The 27,821-nt window shown below is 38.2% G+C and overlaps 1 protein-coding gene across 4 annotated transcripts in view; it reads right to left on the bottom strand.

The window, feature by feature from the left end:
• The window catches only part of OXR1 (oxidation resistance 1), a 455,727-nt gene that overhangs the window by 127,778 nt on the left and 300,128 nt on the right, over positions 1-27,821 (bottom strand). The window lies entirely within an intron of this gene.

The following is a 27,821-nucleotide window of genomic DNA, read 5'->3' as shown; positions in this document are numbered from 1 at the left end:
CTTCAGTGCAGCTCACTGAGATCTATACATATAATTTTGTATTTTATTTGGGGGTAGGATCACAATCATAGGGTGTAGAAAATGTCAACTCAGATCCTTGCAAGTCCAAGGACTACTGAATGTTTCAGGGACAAGTTAAGAGGTGGGCTTCAGGGACAAGTTAAAAGATATAAAGGACACTGAAAACTGTGTGCAGAGCTAGGACATTGTAATAAACTGACAATTGTTATAAAGAAAGCAGAGTTCATGTTTAGAACAATGACACTCCATATCACAGCAAGAATACTATGATTTTGAATGCAATACAAAATCTATAGCCTTTGCCAAGTTCTGACAGCTCCATAATAAACTACTCATTGCCTAGTGAACTATCTCACCAAGCCAGTGATTTTTAGAGGGAAATGTTATAAACTGGCAATATGATTCATTCTCAAATAAAAATTTATGTTGTCTCATCTTTTCTATGGAACTATTTTGTAACCACTACAAACTCTTTATTTGGCTCCTTTAAGAATGCCAGCAGTATTCCCTATGACTGCTATTCGATAAGACAATCTATGTAAAACTTCTATTAAAGTTCTCGGCATTCTGCTACAAGTAGGGGCTTAATATTAATTTCCATTTCTTTCTTTAATGACATGGCTGGCTTAAAGTAATGCTAATGATAACAGTGCCTTACATATGTTTAATGCTTTCTTATTTACAAAGTGCTTCAATTAATATTCTCATGTTATGTGCACAACCACAATGGGAAATGCTGTTTATTTTCAAAAGTTTCGCTGACTTAGCTATGTAGAGAAAATTAATGACAGACTGTTTCCTTGCAGCTTTATATGGTGCACAAAAAGAGGGCAGAAGTGTTTTGAAGATGCCCTGATGTTCATCTTCAAATAATTCAGCATAGCTGTAGACTCTTGGGAAATAAGAACAGCAGGTAAAAATCAGGAAGGAACGGGCTCTTTTTAAAAGCAAGACTTCACGTTAGAAGAAGAAACACACACAACACAAACCCTGGACAAAATATAAATGCACGGTTTTCAACATCTGCAGAATATGCAAAGGAGGGCTTTGACATTTTTACATCTCACAAAATGGTAATGTTACCTATATTTGCATCGTGTTTGAATACGAACAAGAAAGCTACAAAAACACTTATGCATTCATATCAAACACACTTGTGAACTGGGATATGACAGGTGCCTCTATGAGGAAATAACTACATCTATATATGTGCCATATCTATACAAGATACGTATTTCCCAATATTTTGTCATTTGCTCTTTCTTATTTGCTCTCATTAGGAATCTGATAGGAGTTAGACTTGACTCACTTGTCAGCTAAGTGTAGTTCTTCCAGGGCTTTATAAGACCAGATCAATCTTTTAATTGTGCTTAGACCTGTCCATTAGGCATCCGATGAACAGTTTCCTATGAGTAGTACTGGCTCTTGGACATTGCTTTCTCTTAGCTGCCCATCATCTTTGGGATCCAGGCTGCTAAGAGGCTCTCATTTAAAAATATTTTGGGGCACCTGGGTGGCTCAGTTGTTAAGCATCTGCCTTCGGCTCAGGTCATGATCCCAGGGTCTTGGGATCGAGCCCCGCATCGGACTCTCTGCTCTGCGGGGAGCCTGCTTCTCCCTCTCCCACTCCCCCTGCTTGTGTTCCTTCTCTCACTATGTCTCTCTCTGTCAAATAAATAAAATCTTTAAAAAAAAATTTTAAATGCTGTGATCAGAAATGCCACTGCTTCTACATCTCCTTTGCTTTTTATTCTAAATTCTTTCTAACTTAGTTTTTTATTTATTTTCCTAGTTTGCTTTTCATTTATTTTCTTTATATCTGTTATTACAGCATGTAGATTGACCAATTTATGATAATGTGATTTTATTTAATTTTTTTGAAAGCATTCTAAAAATTTTATTATGGTAAGAACATTTAGCATGAGATATATCCTGTTAAAGAAATTCAAGTGTACAGTACATTTATCATTAACTATGATAACGTTACTTTAAATGTCCATGTCTGTTGGTTTATTTTTATGACACGGAGAATTCTGCTTGATCACATAATTAGAACTTATTCAAAATGAATTTTTTTTTTTGAAAATAGTAGAGAAAAGACCCTTTGCTAAAGGAAAATTTATGATAAAAACTCTTTCAAGACTTGGGTAATTTTGGAGTCATGTGATCTTCCTATTTATAGATGTTAATTGTTGGCAGGTAGGATTATAAAAGTACTTTTGCTAGTATCACATTACAATGCCAAGGATACAGTCTTAACCTGAGATGTGATCGGAAGTGTGCACCCTTTTCAAAATGCACTCTGCAAAAGACCAAGAACACTTTCCCTGGTCCAGAGAAAACATCTAGCTTCTCTAGGAGAAAAGTTACTTATCAAGTGTTTAACTAATTTTTTTTGAACAAAGGTGGTGTTCTTAAAAGAAATTCTGAACTGCTTATAGTACCCCTTATCATTGGGTATTTTAAGTGTTAGGCTTCATGGAAAAAGAAGTACCTCACAAAATTCCTGTAAGTTTAGCATACATAAAAGAGCTTTAACTAAAGCAAATCACGGAGCATGTAACAAAACTTAGTGTTTCCTGAGTGTCGACCAGTTTGAGGCAAGCCTGTGCTAAGCACAGGGGTTACTGTGCTGAAACAGCCATCTTATACACACGGCCTTTTAAATTTTCTTCCTTGTTGGGCGCCTGGGTGGCTCAGTTGGTTAAATGACTGCCTTCGGCTCAGGTCATGATCCTGGAGTCCCTGGATCGAGTCCCACATCAGGCTCCCTGCTCGGCAGGGAGTCTGCTTCTCCCTCTGACCCTCTTCCCTCTTGTGCTCTCTGTCTCTCATTCTCTCTCTCTCAAATAAATAAATAAAATCTTATAAAAAAATAAATAAATTTTCTTCCTTCTTGTGAACATACTCTGTGACTTAAGAAAAGAAGTCTCTCATAGTTCTGTGCTTCTTCTCTTAGGAAAAATGTCACATATTAAGCAGGGAGCATGTTTTCCATTCTATTCTTCCCTCCTGTTCCATTTCTCAGCAATCTGTACTCAGTAGTCAGCCTTGTCTGGGTTACATCAGTGAATGCAAAGGTTGCAGAGTGAGGAACAGTTAAGGTTCCAGAGCCAGTCTGCCTGGGTTCAAATCTCTGCTTCTCCACCTTCTAGACATGAGGTCTGAGATCAGTCATTGACCTCTCTGCCTCTCAGTTTTATCATCTATGAAACTAGGATTTTAATACTTCCTACATCCTAAGGCTGCTAGAAGGATTAAAAGATTTCATACATACAAGCACTTAGAACAGTACTTGGCATGTAATAAGTACTCAATAAACACTAGCTTGTTAATTATCATTATGAAGAGAGAGCTATAAAAGTATGTATAGATGTCTCACATATTGCCTTCCACGTCAAGATAAGCCATGTTTATATAACAGTCTTTATAATGCAGAAATTTCTTAGGGATGAACTCTTCAAAACAAAGCCTGAATAAACAAGCAAAAAGTGGAATCAGACCTATAAATACAGAGAAGAAACATGGTGGCCAGAGGGGAGGAGAGTAGGGGGAATGGGCAAAATGGGTGAAGGGGAATGGAAGCCACAGGCTTCCAGTTATGGAATGAATAAGTCATGGGGATGAAAGGTACAGCACAGGGACTACAGTCAATGATATTGTAATAGAATGGCATAGTGACAGATGGGAGCTACACCTGTGAGCACAACATATGTATAGAGTTGTTGAATCACTATGTTGTACACCTGAAACTGTAATACCGTGTGTGAACTATACTCAAATTTTTTTAAAAACCTTTTATTTTATTTCATATTTTTATGTTTTATTTTTTTCTTAATTTTAATTCCAATATAGTTAACATAGTGTTGTATTATTTTCAGGTGTACAATATATTGATTTAACAATTCTGTACATTATTCAGTGCTCATCACGTTAAATGTAGACTTAGTCCCCATCACCTATTTCACCCATCTCCCCACCCACCTCTCTTCTGGTACCCAACAGTTTGTTTTCTATTTTTTTTTTTCTTACTTGTAGTAACAATTACTATCAAACTTCACTTATTGGGCCAGAGACCCTTGTGGTGTTAGTGAAACACTTGCCCCTCGTGTAGCACCCTATCTCCACTTGTGAGTTCATCGGTCAGCCAAGTTTGTTCTCTATAGTGGAGTTTGTTTTTTGTCTCTTTTTTCCTTTGTTTCTTAAATTCCACATATGAATGATCATATGGTATTTGTCTTTCTCTGACTTATTTCACTTAGCATTATACCTTCTAGATCCATCCATGTTGCTGTAAATGACAAGGTTTCATTCTTTTTTATGGCTGAGTAGTATTCCATGTCTTTATCCATTCATCTATCAATGGGCACTTGGTTTGCTTCCATAAGTTGGCTATTATAAATAATGCTGCAGTAAACATAGGGGGTGCATATATCTTTTTAAATTAGTGTTTTCATATTCTAAAAAAAGCTTTTCTTAACTGTCTGATTCAGAAAATTCAAAATTATCAAGAGAAGAGATACAGAAAAGAAATAAAAGAAAAAAGTGCAGATCATAGTGACAAATGAGTTTTAGGCTGGATTTCAAGATCTTACAATGTCTGTAGAAGAAAATGAATGCTTATACACATAACAAGTTATATAGTACATGAAAATTATAATACTCTAAAAGAAATACATTAAAGTTAATGTCTGATTAAAATATTTACATCAGTGGTGCTTTGGAGACTGCCTAACAGTATATATTTTTAACTTTTTACTTTATAAATTATTATAATTATTAATTGTAAAATTTCACTGAATATGAATAATGTACCTTAAGTATACTGTCTTCATTTCCATATAATGTTCTGCTCCAGTTTCTCTTCTACCTTTACTTACATTTATTTTGCATAAACTTGAAAACAGTATGCTTATCAGAAAAAAAATTTTTTCAGCCAAAGGAAGAAAATCTTTAGGATTGTGGACATCAAGAAGGGGAAACAACAAAGATCAAGTAGAAGAAAATGAAAGAGAAAAATGATGAAATGATTAGAGATGGATTAATAAGAAAAGAAAATGGAATACATATCATTTTAGAAAATAATTCAAGATCTTTCAGTCATATAAATCAATCCTGGAAAAAAGCAGTTCTCTTGAAAAAATAGAATGAACTTTTGTTTGTTTGTACATTTTTTTTTTTACCATACAGAGGTATGTAAATTAAAATTATACACTATTTGGTCTATTTAGACCATGTGGCTAGAAACTGATGTAAAAACTGGAATTCCCTACTTTATTTTTTAAAACAATGTATTACACTTCCTGACAAAAGTCACTGCTATAGTACAAAAGCAAAATACTCTCCATCACTATCTAAAGGCTAGAAAGGATCCTAGACTTCAGCTAAGTTAATTTTGGAACAATCAGGAAAGAGTGGGGATGGAAAGGGGCAAAGAGAAGAGACTGGGGTGTCAGGTTGTCTGACCAGCGATGCCAGTTTACACAGGACAAAGGCTTTTCTCCACCTGCTGTCACCTTTCTGATACCTGTCCAGTTCTCCAGGGTCTAACAGTTCTGGCTCAGTAATTCTCAGGGCAACATCTTTGCACTTAAGAGACCCCCTCGTGTTGTCCTTGGTCCTCAACATCCCTTTTCCCCACAAATGCATGCAGTCCTGTTTGTGTTCTCAGTCTAAGTACAAAATCATGAGGACAATTAAAATTGATACTCAGACTAAATTAGACCTGACAGAGTGGATTCACTGTTCACCGTCACAGGACCTGGGCCTAACAACTCCCTTCCCTCCTTATCCTCTTGCTCACTGAGTTTAACACACACACGCCTCTTGGCTGTTCCTTGAAAACACCAAGCATTCTCCTGGCCTAAGGCCTTTGCACTTGAGGTTCCCCTTTTCTTAGAATATTCTTCCCAGACATTGGCCTGACTTTGCTTCATCATTATATTTAGGTCCCTGTTCAAATACCTCTTCACTAGAGACTCTAGTACCCAAGGACGCACCTCATACATGGTTTCCTTTCATGACATTTATCACTAACTGGCATTATACATTTCTATGTTTCTGAATAGTCACCCCCACTAGAATTTAAGCTCTAAGAATGTTCAAGTCTTCACATCCAAAATGCCCTCTGTAACATTGTAGGAGGTCAATAAATATCTCTCCAATGACCCAACCAGAAGTTGCTAGGCATGTAACAGGTGTTCAATGAGTATCTGTGGAAAACCTTGACTGAATGAATATGTACACACTTTATGCTAGTTTCAAAAATGTATTCATAATAATCCAATTTTTTTGTTATTTTGATTTTAATTTTGATTTGATCAGACTTGGAGTGTCATGAATGTTCTCTAGGGGAATGTCATTTAAGTTTAAGTTGAGATTTAAAGGAAGAATAAATCAGACAAATAGGATTATGTGTTCAATAAGTTGTTGTAAGCAGGGGAAAAGGAAACTAACTGTTCAGGGCAGAGAGACTAACATGGGCAAAGGCCTGGCGGCTAGAGAAAGCTTCAGCTGAAAGTGAAGTGTGACTGTAGCATGGTAAGGGAGAGGGCAAGAAAAATTCGGGCAAAGAGAGAGAAGAGATATAAGATGAGAGAAATAAACAAGAACCGGCGCCTTCATGTGCCTTGAAAATTATACCGAGGACCTGGATTTCAATCTGAGGGCAATAGGGAGACACATAGACTTTCTTTTTTTTTTGAAGATTTTATTTATTTATTTGAGAGAGAGAGAATGAGAGACAGAGAGCATGAGAGGGAAGAGGGTCAGAGGGAGAAGCAGGCTCCCCGCTGAGCAGGGAGCCCGATGCAGGACTCCATCCCGGGACTCCAGGATCATGACCTGAGCCGAAGGCAGTCGCTCAACCAACTGAGCCACCCAGGCGTCCCTAGAGAGACATGTAGACTTTTTAAGCAGAGCATTAAGAGATGAAATTATCCGCAATACAGGAGATGCATTGGAGGGGGACACATTCTGAATGCAAAAGACCACCTGGGAGGTGATGATTATAATCCATTGTGATATTGAAGCTGAATAAATGCAGTGAGGGCTGAAAGAGGAGAGCCACTGAAGAGACTGTACCGGTAGGATAGCAGAGAACAGAACAGGATTCCTTGAGAGAGTGTAGCTGTGTTGGTGGGGGAGATGCGGAAGGGGAGGTAGAGGAAAGAATCTAGTTTGGTAACAGAGAACAATGAAAGAACTCAGGTTAAAAGGGACCTATAAAACCAATTGTGGAAAGGTTGATTTTGAAACACCTGTGGAATATCCTAATGGATATGTTTAGTAAACAGTTGAATTTATAGGTCTATTGTTAATTATAATCTTTTTGGCTAGAAATTTAGATTCAAGCATCATTTGCTCATAGATGTGAATTAATATTGCTTAGGACAAACATTTTCTCATTACTCTTTATCTAGATTCAACTACTGTTAATATTTTATCCCTTTTCTTTTACATTTGTGTTTTCTTTCTCTCTGTGATATTTATGTATGTACACACACACACACACACACATACACAATGTGTATATTTGCTGAACCATCTGAGTGTAAGTTACATGCATCATGGCCCTTTGTCCCTAAATACTTATGTATACTTCCTATGAATACAGATGTTTTTACATAACCACAGAGCTGTTTTTAACTTCAGTCAATTTCACATTGACATAATACTTTTATATGATCTGTTGTCTGTATTCCAATTTTGATTATTGACCCAGTAATGACTCCAGACAGCACTTTTAATTATCAAGTAAAGGTCAATTTCTTCTGCTACGTATAGCTTTCACAACTACACAAAAATCTAAGAACCACATTCAGTAGTTGATTTTGTTTGCATTTTCCTACCTACAAAAGAAGTAATAAGGTTTGTAAGGATATTTCCTTACATTACTAAAGTCCATTTCTTAGAGCTTTTTATTTTTTTTTAAGATTTTATTTATTTGAGAGAGATAGTGTGTGTGTGTGTGTGTGTGTGTGTGTGTGTGTGTGTGTGTGAGAGAGGGAGAGAGTGTGTATGTGAGAGGGAGAGGGAGGAGACTCCCCACTGAGCAGGGAGCCTGACATGGGGCTCAATCCCAGGACCCCAGGATCATGACCTGAGCTGAAGGCAGACAGGCACCCCATTTCTTACAGCTTTTCAAATTCTACGGTTCCATCATCAATAAAGGGAAAAAGCCACCATGTGAATAAAAAAGTGTTGCCAAAATTGACCTCCTCTGTATAGTATTTGCTTTTATACTTTTTATAAATAAACGACAAAGCTGCTTAATGTGCCAGACAACACTCTTCCTATTACTAAGATCACCTAGTTTGAGTTATATTATTTTTTTCTTTCTTCAGGAAAGTAACCAATTAGGAAAGGATGAAGAGCAGTGGTGGAGGGGGGACGAAGTCTATTTCATAGAGTATTGTTTATAATTAAGGTCACCTCTAAGAAGTATCAAAATTAGCTAGAGCTAATTCACTAGGTTGTCAGTAAGAGTTCAGAGTAGGACAACATAAACCATCAGCATTCCAAACCTAGCATGACCAGAGTGGCACAATGGGAGGCTTTATTTATAGGAATCTTTGCACCCACTTACAAAGTTGCTAAACTGGTTTCTGTTCCTTTGTGGGTGTTTTGGTAAAAGAAGAAAAGCATGCTTTGGCTTGTCACTGAGAGTTGATCTCTAATGGAAAGGGAACAGACTTATCAGGATTATTTAACTCCACAAATGCCCTAATTTAACATGGGTAAAAGCCACCCACACATGGACAAATGCCTTCCTTCCCACACCACCCCTCTTTTTATGCAGATATAAGAACTGCCCTGGATTAATCTGCAAGCCATGTCAAAGGCAGAGGTTTGACAAGTCCTAGATCTCTGATTTAAAAAAAAAAATAATACATATAGCAGTCCTTAAGTTGTCCTCAGAAACCACCACCAAGATGACCAAACTACGATATGTTTGTCATTAGGCTACTGGAAGATTTGCCACTAAAATACATGAACTCCAGCGAGCCTTCATAAAACAGAAGCCTTAAAAACAAAATCAAATGGCAGGGCTCCAGGGTAGTGGTAAAGCTAGGGGCTCTGAAATCAGATACATCTGAGTTTGAATTCTCTTTATCACTGACTGTGTAGCCTTGGCTGAGTTATATAAAGCTCTTTAGCCTCCCACGGCCTCACTAGTGAACAAGGAGAAAATACACCTTCCTACCAGGGCATTACATTAGGATTAAATGAGATAATGCATGTACAATGTCTAAGTACAATGTCTGCAAATGGTAGGTGCTTAAAAAGAATTCCCTGAGCCCTTCAGTGTGCTGACAAAGATGGGGGCCAAAGGAATGGAAAGGAAGGACCTGAGGCTTCCTGGGGATGGAGGCACAAACCAATGAAGGAAGGAAAGCACAAGACAGGAGGCTCTGCCTATAGTCCTGACAAGGGCACAAGAAGCTTGAACTTGGAGAGTACTTGTGAGGATGGGAAGGAGTCCATGTTCACGTGTGCGTGCCAGGAAGAGTAGGGCCACGCTGGTAACCAGCAGGGATGAAGGATATTTTGAGTCAAAAATGGTCACTTGAATTCTGGAGATATTTTCCAGGGCACAGAGAAGATTAAGGAGGAGTTTCCCAGCTCAAGCTGGACATGCGGTGCTTTAGGCTTGACAGAAAGTTCTACCTGGTGCTTGAAGCTTGAGAGAAAGTTCTACTTGGGGGGAGTGAGCTACATATAGGTGAGTTGATACCCTCACAGAAAGTACCCTCAAGAAAGAAGTGTAGCAAGAGAACAGGAAAGCCGTAGACCATGTGCACTGAGGTCAGACGTAACGACCCTGTTCTTTATCTTACAGCTTTAAAGGCAGAGTGCCAAAACGATGTTTGTAAAAGGTACTGAAGTGCAGTGTGGGAGGGCTTTGTGCTTATCTGGCTTCTGGGACATTGGTCAGATGGCATCCTCTTTAACAACGAAAACCATTCAGAGAGGGTTGCTTCCTTTGGGGGGGATTAAGAACAGCAAAAACTAACATCCCCTTGTGTGTTTACTTAGTGGCAGGTACTCTGCTGTGGTAGGAAAAACAAAAGTGTCCCTGTCGTAATCCCTGGAACCTGGGAACATGTGACCTTACTTACATGGCAAAGAGGAATTAAGGTTGCTAATTAACTGACCTCGAGATAGGAAATTATCCTGATGGGACCGGTGTGATCACAGGGGTTCTCATTAAGTAGAGAAGAGAGACTGGAAAGTCGGTGGCTGAGTGATGGGAAAGACTTGACTGGCCACTGCTGGCTATTGGAAGATGGAAAAGGCAAGAAAATGGATCCTTCCCTAGAGTCTCCAGAAAGAAAAGCAGCCCTACCCACACACTGACTTTAGCCTTGGGAGATGCATTTTGAACTTCAGACCACCAGAGCTATAAGGTAATACATTTGTGTTGTTTTAAGCCACTCATTCGTTGGTAATTTGTTACAATTGCAACAGGGAAACCAATACATCTGCTAAATACTTAACATGGCGCATCTGAGGCATAACCTATTATTAATCTCATTTTAGAGAAAATTAAAAAGAAGACCTTGAGAAGGTTAGAGAAGTCCTACTCTGGTGTGATACCAAAGCCCACGCTCTTAACCACTATTTTCTCACCCACCAAATTCTACCAAAAGATCTCAAGAGGGGCCTCAAGTTATCAACTTCCATTCTTCCAGAAAGTTCCTCAGTATAGTTCTACTCATTCAAAGATACTTATGTCATGGTATAATGGGACAAGAATGGATTATAATCACACCTAATAAAAACAATATGAGTATTTTCTTGTTAGGATGACTAGTTAATTTGTAGTGGTTGCTTTCAACCAGGAAATAAAAAGGGCCTTATCACAAATAACTAATTTCCATTCATCGAAGCTGAGTGTTTATGTCATTTCAAACTAAGGTGGTTGGCTCAATTACAGCAAGCTATTAGGTAAGCCTCAGCTGAGTTTTGTTGGAGAAGGAAGAACATTTGACCTGTAAAAGAGACCTCAGACAGAAACCAGATCAGTAATGCTGAAAGGCAGCCATAACTTACCCTTGTGTTTTAATTCCTGTAGTTTTAATTTTGATAAATAATTTTTTAAATTTTAGTTTTCAAATGTAAAATATTAGAGACCATTTCTTTAGGAATTGTACAGTAAACTCTTTTAAGAAATCTAAGCTGAAGAGAGCATTTTGTAGTGTCTGACCTATTAACTGACTGTAATCTGATGTGGCTTTTTATCCAGAATGACATCCTGTGGTACCTCAAAATACTTTGTGCAAAGAGATGTATGAATCATATACATACACGTGTACACCGGCCACATGAACACGCTCACATGCTTGTGCACATATAAAAGCAGCTTCAATCGTTTCTGAAATGCTTCCTTCCTGGTATAGTCTTCAGGCATATTATATAAACTTTTTGAGAACCATTCTGATAACAAGAAAAACTTATATAACACTTGTCAAATACTAGGTATGCCTTCCATGTTATTACAAATAGCTGTACAAGCATTTCTCCGTCAGTTGTGCGTTGGAAAGGCAGTAGACAGTTTTATTCAATAAAACTCTTCCTCTTTTCTCTGTCCCTGGTTTCAAATCATGCAATCCAGCACTTTAGTAAAGCAACTGAGTTTTGTTACTGCTTAAATTTCTACATCTATCCACAGAAAACTCATGGATGAGTTCAAAACCAGTGATTTCTAATGCTGCAAGTCTTAATAAGAACAATACTCATAGGGGCGCCTGGGTGGCTCAGATGTTTTTAAGCATCTGCCTTCCGCTCAGGTCATGATCCCAGGGTCTTGGGATCTAGCCCCACCTCAGGTTCCCTGCTCAGCGGGGAGCCTGCTTCCCCCTCTCCCTCTGCCTGCAGCTCCCCCTGCTTGTGCTCGCTCTCTGTCAAATAAATAAATAAAATCTTAAAAAAAAAAAAAGAACAATACTCATAGAATTTCACGGAAAGCCAAAAACTAATACCATATCTAATTTGGTGGTTATCAACAATACTGTAAATGACAGAAAATGAAAAGATGGCATCTAAGCACTTTTAAAGTTCATATAAATATGCAGATTTATCCAACTAATTACATATTTTGTGTCCCCTGTTAAAAGATGGTACATATGAACATATATTCCCATGAACACAGAATATTTTGCACTCTCTCTCCATTACTAGCAATGCCTGTTCCTGAGATGGCCATGTTTTCCTGTTTTGCAGTTCTTGGCTATTAACAGCCTACATTTTTCATATAACTTGGTAGTCCATGACTGTGGAACATAGCAAATCTTACAGGAAGATGATAAATTCGGGAAGGGAAGCACACGTATAGGAGTCAAATATTTTGGCTCTAAAACGAATTAGTTGCATAAACCTTGGATAAGACTTTTAAATTAAATTTAGTAAGATCCTGTTCTACCATCTATTTTAGCAATATAATTAACCAAACTAATCAGATCAAATATCAATCAGCACCATCTATAACTCAGAATAATTGTATTCCATTTGGAATGACCAATGATAATGTCACCACATGGAGTTTTGTTACAGAAGGGCGATTTTTTTTTTTTAAAGATTCATTTATTCATTCTGGGGGGGAAGGTGCGTGAGTTGGGAGCGGTAGGCAGAGGGAGAGAATCTTCAAACACAACCCCCCCTCCCCCTGCCGACTGCATGCGGAGCCAGACATGTGACTCCACCTCATGATCCTGAGATTAGGACCTGAGTGGAAACCAAGAGTCGGATGCTGAACCGACTGGGCCACCCAGGTGCCCCCATAAGGGCACTTTTTAAGTCAACAAGGAAGCACTAAGAAACATATATTGCCAAATTTATGATTGAAAAAATTATTAAATCATCCATATACATGGTATGCATGGTTTTGTGTATACACCACATGTACAGAAGTGCCTAAGAACATTAAAGTATGTTTTAAAGAAAAACAAAAGGAAAGTCTATATGCAGATATTTGGACACTCAAACCACATTGCCTTTAAGATAGTTGTGAAACCTTAGTGGGGAATGGGATATGGATGGGGAATTACACAGTGTTTCTGTTTGCTTATTGGTATACTCTACTTTTTAGTTCTGTTATTCAGATTAAGCTCTATAATTTTAGTAGACTTATTTATTGTGAGGTTTAGGTGACAGTAATGGAGGCACATCCTATATTTTACATGGTTTGAGTCTGAGTAAGTTCAAGGTGATATGATTTCACTGCAGCTACACGTGGTGGGCAAGTCTGGGGATGTCATCCAAGTCTACATATTTCCCATCCCCCACAGAGTGGCTTATGCCGGCGTACGGATCTTCATGAGCCTTTCCTTGAGCAGACTGAAGGATGAGGTCTCACCTGACACTTGACTCAAGAGCTGCTCTTCCATGCAATCTGGGCAATCACAATGAAGAGATGAATTCTGAAGATCAAAGACTGTGTAGAGTTAGAGGCTAACTGAAGTCATAACAACAAAAGCCATGAGCAAACTAATGGGTAAGGAAAGAAACTAGTCTATAGTGGAGAATGGAAAAGACTTACAGAGAAGAGTGAAAATGAAAGACCTTGGAGAGAGAGACAACCTTGACTCTTGACTTTCTAGGACCAAGTCCATCTCCATGAAGCCTGGACTCTGGGTGTTGCCGCTTACCCAATCATTATCATATCTATCTTTTTTTGACTATGACTGGGTCAGTTTTAATTTCCTGTGACTCAGCCTTGACTCAAAAGAAAACTACCATTTAAACAGTATGAAACATGCTGCTGGAAAATTTATATATTTTTTTCATTTGACCTTACTAAAGCTCTGAAAAAAATCACTCATATTTTATAGGCAATGAAAGGAAAAAGGAAGGTTTTGTTCAACATTGTAGAGCTTTGCCCAACTCTGGGATTTTCAGCTTAGGACTGTCCATCTCCATCATGCCACACAACCATCACCATTACACCTGAAGACAGTTTCTTCTCAGTAGCTAACAAGGCTCCTCCACAATCATAAATGTTGTTGTTTGCCTGGAATAATTGGAATCATGTCTAGAATTTCCCTAGGGTGATGGTGTTTCCTTACTCTTAACACAATAAAGCCAAAGCTGCTGTTGGAAGTCTTAGTCCTCACCCCAATTCTGTAAATCTGATGGTATTGCATACAGGGGTTGAGGGCATAATGGGTAAGTGGATCTTTCTGATAGTATGGGCCATTTCAAAGAACTATAGGCAAAAATATCCAACTAATCTTTAAGCACACTGATGATAAGACCATGTTTGGGCCTGGCACATAATAGGAATTCAAATATCTAGAATGTGATGGTTAATTTTATGTGTCAACTTGGCTAGGTGATATTCCCAGTTGTTTAGTCAAATACCAATTGTGATGTTGCTGTGAAGGTAATTTTTATATGATATAAACATTTAAATCTGTGGATGTTGAGTAAATCGAATTACCCTCCATTAATGTGGATAGGTCTTAGCCAATCAGTTGAAGGTCTTAACAGACAAGACTGAGATTTTCTTTCTTTTTTTTTTTTTAAGATTTTATTTATTTATTTGAGAGAGAGAGAGAGAGAGAGAGCGAGAGAGAGCATGAATGGTGAGGAGGGGCATCAGGAAGGGGAGAAGTAGACTCCCTGTCAATGTGGGGCTTGATGTGGGGCTCGACCCTAGGACCCCAAGATCATGACCTGAGCTGAAGGCAGATGTTTAACTGACTGAATGAGCCACCCAGGCACCCCCAGACCGAAATTTTCTGAAGAAGAAGGAATTAGGGCTCAAGACTGGGACACAGAAACTTTTCCAGCATGCCTGGCCTGCCTTGCAGATTTAAGACTAAAGATGGCAACATCAATTCTCACCTGAATTTCCAGCCTGCCAGCTTGCCCCGTGGATTTCTGGGGTGCCAGCTCCCACATTACATGACCCAATTTTTTAAAAATAAATATCTATAGATAGAGAGAGAGAGATAAATTATATATATTTTTATGTATTACTTTTATGTACATATATATAAAACATATATAATGTATATAAATAATATATAATATTTTATATATTTTTTCTATGGTTCTGTTTCTTTGGAGATATTTTATAGATATTTTATATTTTATTATATATTTATATGTTTTATATATATTTTTATGTATATTTCCTATGACTCTGTTTCTCTAATAAGTAAAGTTTGCTGAGGTTGTTGGAGTGGAAGCGTTTGATTCAAGAGGGGCTAGAGAAAAAGATGTCATTTCAAATCTGCAGCCAATCCTTTGTAAAGGTGAAGGTGGAGCTCCTGAGTGGATGGCACTATCCTTCGCAGAATATCTTAGTGAGTTACTCAGTACAAACCTAGGGCCAGAGCCTGGACTGGAATGGGCGGGGGGGCAGGGCTTGGAGAGCTCACCAGCTGTGCAACCTTCCCAGTTCCCGGACATGCTGGAGAGTTGGAAGCCAGATGGAGGTTATTAGAAGAGGCTGCAGAAGAAAAGCAAAGGATCCAGCAATGTGTCAAGAGGCCTGAGGCTGAGAAAGAAATCCCCTGTGTTGAGGAATTGTGGGTAAATTCTTAGGAACAGTGGTGACTGATACCAAATCTATGGATACTGAATACTGTTTCCTGCTTTTTGCAGAAATCACCTTCACCACTTCTTCTCTTCCAACCTCCAATACCCAATAAAGTGTCACTCTAATGTTTGGTTGTGCTTTGGGGGTCAAAGGAAGAACATGGGGTTTCCAGCTTGAAGCAAAGTGGGCCAGTGAGCGAGATTGTGCACTCAGCAAGTGCTGTAGCAAAGAGTGATGATTAGAAGCAAAATGACAGAGAAGCAAGTTGCATGTAGTCTGACTCAGTGACAGCTATTCTTGAAAGCAGTGGAGAGTCAATTGTTTATAGCTGGAAGAAAAGCAGTTTAGATAAGATGGCAGGGTAAGGGTTACAAGTAATAGCTGAGGGCAAGCATTAGGATAAAACAATCCTGAGATTAAACCCTACCCCACTGTTGACCAAAGGGTGATCTTAGCCACGTTCCTTCTCTGACCTATTTCCTCATTCATAAAATTGGATAACTAAAAAAAAAAAAAAGTCCTTTAAAGTCTTCACAAAGAGAGTGCATGTATAGCACATAGCAGACTACCCAGCATGTAGAAAAAGTTCAAACAATAGATACTATCATTAATAAAGAGACGCCTGCAGGACTTCTAATGTGGTTTGCAAATGCCATTTAATAACTAACATTTGTGCTTGATGCTGAGTTGTGACAGGTTTTCTTTCCCTCTGAAAGCCAAGCTTTCTGACTATACACAAGATCTTGGCTTATCCCTTCACCAAGAGGAAGCCACAGTCCTTTTGAAATTGTTTTTCCCTGATCCATTTTTCAAAAGGTATTTGAAAATATACTTAAAAAGTGGTTTGAAAAAAAAAATAAAAGATGGTTTGGGTTTTTAAAAAAGTGCGATTGTTGGTTTGAGGTCAAGTGTTAAGGCATACAATTAGTACACTTGCATAGCCTGGTTTTTCAAGTTTTTCCATTTACAAATGTTTAGGTTGCTTCCGTTTATTCTTGATTTTTAAAGCAATTCAAGGAATTGTTTTCTAAGACATCTTAAAGTGTTTTTTCATTAAAATTTAAAGTTCTGTTAAAGTCTTTATTTTTAAAGAAGACTACTAATATTCAATATTGAACATCTATGCAATGCAAAAAAGTAATAAAAATAAAATAGCAACCACCCATCATAAGCCCATCACCCACAGGCAACAATTATTAAAAAGAATACAACCTAATACACTGAATACATTTTTGGTTGCCACTTCTTGAGATATATTGTAGAGATTCTAATTGATAGTTTTAGCTCAGAAGGATGATAGTATTATCTACCATATAGTATTTTTAAAATGTAGAAAAACAAGATGAAAAACATTAAAAGTCATTTTTTTTGTTCTTCCTTTTATATATTGCAGACTACATAAAAATATTTTACACTCTATGTATTTGGAGCGAAACTAATTTGAGGATGAGGGCACATCAAGACTTCCTGATTTTAGAAATAATTTTGGGAAATCTCTATTCTCCCATATTTTCATGAAGGATGACTGGCTTACTGGCATCATCCTATCTCCTCCTGGTGCTTACTAACAACAGACCCTGACTCCAGTCACATGCAGTTGGAATATAGTGAGAGGGGTCAGGCTAGGCAGGAAAGAACAAAAGAAGACAAAATGAAACATTGGAGCATATCTTCAAGATACACAGGCTGTGATAAATTAATAGAGAAATGATTTTTTTTTCCACCTTTAAATTGGCAAAGATGCTTTTACTAGCAAAAATACTGTTGTGAAAGTGAGGTCAACTTCTCATATACTATTGGAGGGAATGTAAATTGGTCCCGCCTAACTAGAAGATGATTTAATACATTTGAATTTAAGAAATCATGAGAATGTTCATACCCATCAGACCCAGCAACTCCAATTCTAGTGATTTACTCTAAATACTGAGAATCGTAAAGCAAATACCATATGATTTCACTCACATGTGGAATTTAAGAAACAAAACAAATGAGCAAAGGAAAAAACAACAACCAAGAAACAGACTCTTGGCCACAGAGAACAAACAGATGCTCACCAGAGGTGGTGGAGGGATGGGTGAAATAGGTGATGGGAATTAAGGAGGGCACTTGTGATGAGCACCGGATGATGTATGGAAGTGCTGAATCACTATATTGTGCACCTGAAACATAACAGTGTATGTTAACTAAACTGGTATTAAAATAAATTTTAAAAAAGAATATTTACTAGGACATCATTCATAAAAGTGAAAAGAATAAAAACTGGTTTAACCATACAATAATAGAGGAATAAGGGACTGGCTAATACTTGAGATTAATATACAGTGGAATATTACACAATCATTAAAATTCATGTTTTTACTGTTAAGTCAATAAAAAGTAAAATGAACTATACTACTATCCTAATTTTAAGAAAAATAATATTTCATATATGTATATATGTGCATATGTATATGCATATAGATATTTATACACATACATATGCAAATACATGTAATGTATATCTAACTCCTAACTTGGTGAAATACAATATTTCTTTTCTTAAAAAAAGATTTATTTATTTATTCATACATATATTTATTTATTCATTTACTTTTGCAGGGGAGGGGCAGAGGGAGAAGGAGAGGGAGACAAGCAGACTGCTCACTGAGTGCAGAGCCCGATGCGGGGCTCAATCTCATGACCCTGAGATCGTGACCCGAGCCAAAATCAACAGTTGGACACTTATCCCACTGAGCCAACCAGGCGCCTCAAAATATAGTATTTCTGAAACTGAGTACCATCTTCTGACCCCACCCTGTAGGCCAAAATATCCATCCTCTCCTCTTTCAAGATTTAGTAAATAGCACTACCCATCTACTCATTTGCTCATGCCAAAATCCTAAGAATCATTCTTGATTATTTCCTTTCTTTCCTCCCCCGAATTCTATTTCTCAGCAAACCCTGTTTCACTTCCAAATTTATTTAAAATCTGTCTACTTCTACTGCCAGCAACCTACTCCAAAGCTGCCCTTATCTTTTGCTTGGATCATGACAGTGACTCTAACTGTTCTCCATTCTTGTCCCTCAGTTGATTCACGAAGGAGATCATGTCAGGGGTGCCTGGTGGCGGAGTCGTTAAGCGTCTGCCTTCGGCTCAGGTCATGATCCCAGGGTCCTGGGATGGAGCCCCTGCATCGGGCTCCCTGCTCGGCGGGAAGCCTGCTTCTCCCTCCCCCACTCCCCCTGCTTGCGTTTCTCTCTCTCTGTCAAATAAATAAATAAAATCTTTAAAAAAAAAAAAAAGGAAGATCATGTCATTCCCTTTGTGTTAATTTGCTATTGTTGTGTAACAAATTGCCATGAGTTTAGCAGCTTAAAAACAACAGAAATTTATTATCTCATAATTTATTACCCAGTTTTTATTTGGAACAGGAGTCCAGGCATGGCTTTGTGGGGTTCTCTGCTGAAGATCTTACCAGGCTGAAATCAAGGTGTTGGCAGGGGCTGCAGTGTCACTGGAGCTTTTTGCAAGCTCATTGGTTGTTGGCAGAATCTAATTTCTTGCAGTTGTAGGCCTGAGGCCTTTAGTAACTAGACACCACCCACTGTTCCCTGCCACATGGGCCTTTCCACACAGCAGTTTGCTTCTTAGAGCCAATGGAAGAGCTTATTGGCTTTATCAGAGTATCTCTGACTTCTGTCTAAGATCTCTAGACCCTCTTTTATTTATTTATTTTTAAGATTTTATTTATTTATTTGAGAGAGAAGGGGAGAGCACAGAGGAAGAAGCAGACTCCCCGCCAAGCAGGGAGCCTGACCCAGGGCTTAACCCCAGGACCCTGAGACCATGACCCAAGCCGAAGGCAGAGGCTCAACCGACTGAGCCACCCAGGCTTCCCACCAGATCCTCTTTTAAAGAGCTCACTTGATTAGGCCAGGTCCATCCAGAATAATCTCCCTCTGGAATAACTTAAAATCAACTGATTAGGGACCCTGATTACATTTCTAAAATCCTTTCACCCTTGCCATACAACATAACCTAATCACAGGAGTGATGTCTTCATATTCATATTCATATTCCTGCCCATGCTCATTGAATGGGAAAAGATTTACAGTACACTAGTGGATGAGAGTCTTGGGAGTTTATTTGGACTGTATGAATTCATATGTTGAACCCTTACTCCATTGGGATAGTATAAGAAGGTGGGGCCTTTGGGAGGTCATTTGGGTTAGATTAGGTCAGGAGGGTGGAGCTCTAAGATGGAAATCAGTGCCCTTATATGGAAAGCACCAGAGCCCTCTCTTGGCCATGAGAGGATATAACAAGAAAGCAAACTAGGAAGAGTGTCTTCGTCAGACACCAGATCTGCTTGGCATTCTGATTTTGGACTTCCCAGTCTCCACAACCTTAAGAAATAAATGTGTGCTGGTCAAGCCACCTAATGTGTAGTATTCTGTTATATGAGCCTGAACTGAATAGTACAGAATTCTCTCTACCATACCTACCATTCCATACTTGGCTCTGGGTGACGGTATCTGGCATGATATATTTTCTTTTTAATATATTTCTTGTATTTTTCTGAATTTTGTACACTATACGTCAGGATTTTTCCTCTTCAAAAACATCTAAAGTCATGTCATTCTTCCACTTAGCTTTTCATCATGTTCTTAGAAAACTCCAAACACCAGGTGGCCTAGAAGTCCCTGCATGATCTGGCTCCTGTCTGCCTCTTCAGCTTCTATTCCCTTCAGAGAACTTTTAAATTATTTTGTGTTTTGTCCATTTCCCTAACTAGAATGTAAGTCTAAGGAAAGCAGAGCCTTTCTCCTTTGTATCCCAGGATCTAGTTCAGTGCCTAGCACCAAGAAACTACAGTTTGTATGTGTTGGGATGAAACAAATGCTAATGGAAAATGGGTCTTTCTAAGATCAGCCAGATAACATGAGCAATACAAGTAAACTTGGAATAATATAGTCGCATATGAAGATGCTTTTTGTAGTTAAGGAACTGATTATATCATCCCTGAAGTAAAGGGTTCTTAGAACCCTCAACCATGACAGACTCTCAAGTTACAATCACAAAACAGAGGGACCTATGGGGCTCTTGCTGATCAGAATAATCTACTGTTAAAGTTCACAAATCATTGTTATTAATATCCTCAACCACAAAAGAGACTACTTTCACCACCATCACTGATATAATTGACAAAAAACTTGGCAGCTTCAAAAGGTGGTGAGTTCTTGTCACTGGAATTGTTCCAACAGAAGTGAACAGCCACTTGGCAGGTTTAAGAAGGGACCTGAAGCTTGGATAATAGGTTGGAAGAAACTGCTGTTTGGGTTAGGCTAAGTCATAGGGTAGCAAATTGGGGGTACATAGGCCACGTTTATTTTGTGGATGGGTTTGTTTGCAAGATACAATCTTTATTTTAAATTGTTTTGAACATTTTTAGACAGGGCATAAGCTCTTGAATTCCTGTGGTTTCTCTCACTCTTATTATTTGCAAATGATGGATATAATCATTTACAACCCCAAAGAAGCACGTTGAGTTTGCAACTCTTGGACTCTCTAAGGTCTCTTTCAACACCTGACTATAAAGGACAAGGTGACATGTTAAGAGAGTTGTTGAGATGGAGGGATGTAAACTTTACACTAAGAATAATCATCACTGCATGACTTGCAAACCCTTTCTCTACTCTTTATCCTTGACATTCTAGCCTATAAAATCTAACTCTCCTCACTTAAGCTCGTGGCTCCCTTTGAAGATTTTATCTGTTGTCAAAATATTAACTTAACCTTTCCCAGTAAGAAACTTGATAAAAATCTAATACATCTGTGGACCAAAAAAAAAGAATCTCTTTTTGTTCCTGGTTGAAGAATAAATATGACCCACTTCAGATATTTGAAGAAAGATACATAAAGTAAGTAGTCTCTCTAATCATGCAAATATTGACTTCACGCTCAAAGTTCTTTTTACTTCAGAGCATTGAGTTACAATTGTATTTAATTAGTAAATATTTTAACCACTCTGGTGGACTGACTTCCTGTCCTTCTACCAACTTCTACTGTTTCAGATGCTGAATTAGCATCTGATGAAGGGATGCTGACATTTCCTCCTCTCAGTAATAAACAGCAACTGGGAAGAAAGAACAGCGTGTGTTGTGTGTGAGAAGGAGCTAACACTATCCTCTTATTTGCCCTTCAGCTCGCCTCCTTAAGGAAAGGAGGTCATCTAAGTGAAGCCATTAAACTTGTCTACAAAGCCCCTCCTTTCTCATTTGTTCATAATTTTCTCCAAATTAAAAGCCATTTTTTTGTGGCAATTTCCTAACTTATCAAATAAAACCTAGTGACATGAGGAGAAATTGAGGACATGAGGGAAAAAAATACTTCTTTTTGTTTGTTTAGTACAATAAATTTTGCCCTAAACCTCTCAGATTAACATACTTGTACTTGGCATTTCTTTATTGTGAACCTAACAGTGATCAATGAATACCTGAAAACTTAGTTTAATCACCAAGATGTTAATCCTTTTAAGGCTATGGTGCCACTTAGTCAATTAGTACTTGGGCCACTGAACAGTCATAGAACAAACAACTTAGTTTCTTGTTATCACAAAAACAGTCCATCACCTTCTAATTGGGGGAAAAGAAAAAAAAAAACACCATTTGGCTTGCTACCAAAAATTTAAGGTATTATTAAGGTAATTTATGTTATTCCTTATACTTGAAGCCCACCTTGCCTGTAATCTTTAATTGCTTAAATACCTTTTATTTATTTATTTATTTTTAAAGATTTTATTCATTTTTTTGAGAGAGAGAGAGAGACAGAGATAGCAACAGAGAGAGGATGAGCAGGGAGGAGAGGGAGAAGCAGGCTCCCCGCCGAGCAGGGAGCTGATGTGGAACTTGATCCCAGGACCCCAGGATCATGACCCGAGCTGAAGGCAGACATGTAACCAACTGAGCCACTCAGGTGCCCTTAAATACCTTTTTTAAATGGTATTAAATCTAGATTCATATTTCTTTTGGAGTAATAGTTATTTAAATACTGAATAACAGACTTGAATGTTTTAAATTTTTCTGCTATTGGTCAACTTTTTTGAGCCAATTGAATATATCATCATCTACACTGGTTACAAAGCAAGTAATCTCATTGATCATGGAATTTTCTTTTCATAAGGTTGTGTTTCCACTGTCTCAGGAGTTTGAATATGAGACTTTGTAATAGTTGCCTAGTTCATAAGGTTGTGTTTCTACTGTTTCAGGAGTTTGAATGTGAAACTTTGTAATAGTTGCCTGGTAGTCACTTTAATTTACCACATTCTGAAGCACCTGTGGTGGTGGTCTTTCTCACCAGCACCCCTGAGGTCTCGTAGAGTATAGGTTTTCATTTTGGTGAGTTGGTAAGTCTTTATTTTAGTTGTACTGTTGTTTGCTTTCTACATCTAATTAAGACCAGAGATACTCTCGGCCTCCCACTAACATCGACCTCTGTTAGTGGAAATAAATTGTTCCTTCTTGGTTAAATTCTAGTTAAGTATTGGCTACTGTTAAGGTGCTTTCTTCACAATCCTCCAAAGCCCAGGGCATGAGGCAAAGGGAACATCATGAAGTTGCCTCTGATAATCCTTGGATTCTCCCCTGTTGTGGGGTCATGTGGGAGATCTCATACATTATCAGAGGCCTTATGATTCTACAGAATCTACAGGGTTGTCTCACCCCATGGTTCCCTGCAAGATAGAAAAGCTTACCTTCACACCTGTGTGTGCTTATGCAAAGGAGTGTTCACACCTGTGCCTTCCTGAGCCATGTAGGAATCAGGTATATTAGGGGCAAGAACAGAGGCTACCGGCAAAAATTGTCTTGAGGAATAGCTAAAACTAGTGACAATCTTGGAGGATAAATGAATTTTATAAGTCACACTGTCTGCTTGATCAAATAGGACCCCAGTCATTTAGCCATTTGTGATCCATAATCCATAACTGATACTAACCCACATATGGATAGCATTTGGCAGGCAATAATACATTCTTCACAGAGTCAGGCTCATTTTAAGGCAGTTACATTTACTTAAAACACGAGGTACCTCCTGTTAATTTTCTGAGAGCAAGATATCCCACAGTTGTGAATTAAATTTTTCAGACTATATCCAAAGATGAAATTTATACTAAAATTTCATCCTGACTGTATTCCATCTGGATCATATGAATATAAATATTAAACCCTTCAAAATTAGCAATAGTTCTGCTCGTGAGTTTTTTTATATTTTTATGCTTTCCAAAAATATTAAAAGGCACTAGATGGAATTACTATCCAGTTATGTAATACATAGCTTAAAAACAGTTGCTTTTTGAATTTTGCAACTTTTGGTTCACTTAATACAAAATATTAAACATAAATCAAAATTAAAATATAACCTTAGATATTCATGAACAGTTTTTTGTTTCATGGGATACATTTGTGTTGCCAGGGAGGTAATTTCACACATTAATAATAATCCCTTTGTGGACTCTAAATATCATGGATCTGCAGAAATGCAGACTTGCTTTGCTATCTGATTATTTTTAGAAAATGCTCTAGAATTAGGAGATTAAAAAGCACATATAGTAAGGACTCAGACACACAGCATACACGTCCGTGAATCATTAACACCATCATTTCTGATGATCTTTCTTCTTTGGTCTGAATTTTATTTATGATTAGATTGAAAATCTAGGGCACTTGCAGCTGTTCAAAAAAACCATTTTGCTTTTAGTTCTTTCCTTCACTGCATTTCAGGCAGTAAAAATGCTACATAAAAAAATTGAGTAGTAGTCGGCACAGAGTAATAGTTGGAAATTGCCCCTATGCATTATACTTCGCTGAACTGCCTTTGTTGTTCTGAATATTCAGGTAAGCAAAATCATCTGCACACTCTGGCTCTCTCTCAAATAAATAAATAAAATCTTAAAAAAAAAAATACAGTATAACATACCCCCTAGCCCCAATCCCTTTTAAACTGCTCTACTTTCACTTTTTCCATTGTACTTATTTCCTCCTAACATACCAGGAAATTTTATTATTTATTAGTTCTGATATATAAGCTCCTTGAGGGCAGGGATCTTTATCTTTGTTAATTGATGGGTCTCTTGTACTTAGATGGGTTCTTGGCACTATTAGTTGCTAATAAGTATTCATTGAATCAACTGAATGAATAACTAGATAAAAGGGAAGTTTGGTAGAAATTTTTGCAAAAATTTATATTTTGAAAATAATATATGGTAAATTGAAATTACAAAATTAAGAATAAAAAACATTTGAAATGCATTTTCAAAAATCTAAAACCTTATTCAACAGTTTCTTTTACAAGTGTTCCTATTAACTGCTCTCCTCTAACATGGATCTCTTAGCCTGGCCCCATTGCCAAAAATACTCAAGTGCATGCCAAATTCTACTTTCAGTGAGTTATAGAGAATTTGAATACTGCTCTAAGAGTTTTACTTGCTACTTTTATTGGATATGCCTTATTCCTATTACGCCTGTGGGCTCATTTACAAGCAAGGAGGAAAAGGCCACTTCCACTCTTCTTGCATGCTGGTAAAAGTGACCATAGAAACTAGATAAATGCTGTCTTTATTAATTTTTTCTCCCATGAAGTATAGTTCTGGCATTCTTATGGGGGAAATGATGCCTCCATTTGAATAGAGAATGTAACGATGTGACTGGATGTTAATAAAGCAAAAAGCCAGTTCTGTGCATGCTTCTTTCTCAGAGTCCTGGGACCGGAACACTAGTATAAATTTAAAGCAAGGGTTGCAAATCAGTGGTCCACAGGCCACATCTGGCACACATCCAGAATCTCCCACTGGCCAGTCTCCCTCCTGGGTAGTACTTGCTCCCACAGGAAGGGAGATTATATAAGACTGAGCACCTTTTAAGGGAAGAGAGACCAATTCTGGTTCCTTTGTGCCCAACTCTGCTGTTTGTGTTTCATAGATTCCTTCTGACTCTTAACAGCAATATAAGGCAGTCTATTTTTACCAGTGTCCTTGGGCTCCAGATTTCATGCCTCAGATTACCCCAGGCCAGCATCCTCTGACATGTTAGGTACCAGTGATTTTTGGTCTCATTAACTGAACTTGTTCTTAGAAGAGATTTTGAACTCATTTGCACTCAAGGCAGAAAGGCAAATGAGAACTTCAAGAAGTCTCCAAACAGGAGCTACAACTCAAATAAATAATAAAATTCTTAAAATGAAATAGCAGACAAGTAAGCAGTAGTTGGGGGAAGGGAACAGGTTCCCATGCCTTCATTCTTGTGTGTAACCAAGAGGACCCCTGGCTTGACTAGTTCCAGGGCACCTTTAACAAAATGCCAAGTGAACCAGATGATTAATTTAATTTTGAATTAATTTAAAAGATGACAAAACTTTTCTCTTACACAGCAATATTGGTGTTAAGATCCCTCTTAGCCTGCTTTATTTTAAGGATTTACTTTATTGGAAACAAGAAAGAAACCAGCCCTCAAATAGAGCCACATGTCCTATCAATTGCCAGTTAGAGAATAAAAACTAAAGTTTCAACAATCTAATAGACACTTAAGTTTTACTTGCCCTGTTTGAGATTGAGATACGGTAGCTCTTCAGCTGGGCTTGGTGGGACGCTCAACTTCATTTCTTTCTGCCTACAGCCCGGGCAAATAAAACAAGAGTCTACACCTGGAGTTTATGGTCTTATATTCTACAACCAGGCAAGGTTAAATCAGAATCAAGTAAACCAGGTGGATCAAGAATACTATGTATATACCCCCATGCTAGGTCCATATGCTGTTTAAGATGCAGAGATGAACGGAGTCAATCCTGGCACTATATGGCACCTGTATGCAAATTGGGAAGAAAAAAGAACTCCTCTTGATGGAGGCAGCGCACCAACTGGGCCTGGTGTTATGGGGCTCATCGGTTTGGTGAGTAGAGTTGAGGCTGGTTTTCGGCCACAAATCATATACTTGGTTGAGTCTAAGGCCCCTTGTGAAGGGGTCAACATGAACACTCATACACGTCAGGCCTCGGGAAGAGGAAGGAGGTCTAGGTGGGACAGAAGTTACCTTTCTCCAACTAGTTGCCTTTACCAATGCTTGCCCTTCCTCCTACAATCTATTTTCCTTCCAATATCCAGAGTGACCTCCTTATCAGGATTAAGGTTATTCTTCTGATTAAAACTCTCTAATAATTTCTTCTAATTTGGAATAAATTTATCTTGTAATTTAGAATAAAACTCAAGCTCCTCAGCATGACCTAGCCTCTGTTGTTTTCCCTGCAGTCTTCTCTAATACAGCCACATGGTCCTTTTTTTTTTTTTTGCACCTAGACATTCCAAACTCACTTCCACTTCTGGACCTTTGCATGTGCTGTTCCTTCCGCCTGGCTTGCTGTCCCCTCGATCTGCAAAAGCTTGGTTTCTCCTCTTTAATGTCATCTCCCTAGAGAAGACTGCCCAAAATACTTCTGGAGTCAGAGGAGTTCTGTTTCAAGTCCTGGTTCCACCTCTTAGGATCATTCTGGCCTTGCTTCAGTATCTTCACCTATAAGGCTAAATAGCTACTTGAGAGTTGCTATGAGAATCCAATGAAGCAAATCACAGAAAGCACTCTGAACAGTGCCTTTAGCCTGCTCTTCTCATAGTGACCTGTAAATACTAGTTATCAATATTACTATTTTCTTTAAAGATTTTATTTATTTGACAGTGAGAGAGAGAGTACAAGCAGGGAGAGCCGAAGACAGAGGGAGAAGCAGGCTCCCTGCTGAGGGAGCCCAGTGTGGGGCTCGATCCCAGGACCCTGGGATCATGACCTGAGCCGAAGGCAGACGCTTAACCGTCTGAGCCACCCAGGTGTCCCTCAATATTACTATTTAATGTATCATTCATAACCTTAAATGATTTTATTTATTGATATTTTTTCCTTATTTGTTGGCTATTTACTCACACAAGAATATGAGTTTTATCCGTGCAGATTTCTTGGTTTTCACTTCTCTTTTGTGAGTGCTTCTAATAGCACCAGGCTTCATGGTAGGCATCTAATAAGTAATTTGTTGACATTTAGTAGGAGAAGGACAATATGGCAAAGCACGAAGAAGTGGCTTTTCAGTAGTCTAATCCTAATTTTTCCACCATTAGTGTCACCTTGGTCACTTCAGGGCTTCATTTTCCTCTTTAGTATGGCTCTCTAATAGGAGGGAGATTCGGCTTGTTAATTTTAGAAGGGTAGGATATGTGAAAAAGCAAAGTTACGCATC

This window comes from Zalophus californianus, chromosome 4 (genome assembly GCF_009762305.2).
Source record: "Zalophus californianus isolate mZalCal1 chromosome 4, mZalCal1.pri.v2, whole genome shotgun sequence".
Classification (NCBI taxonomy): Eukaryota; Metazoa; Chordata; class Mammalia; order Carnivora; family Otariidae; genus Zalophus; species Zalophus californianus.
This window is presented reverse-complemented; position numbering and strand designations above follow the sequence as displayed.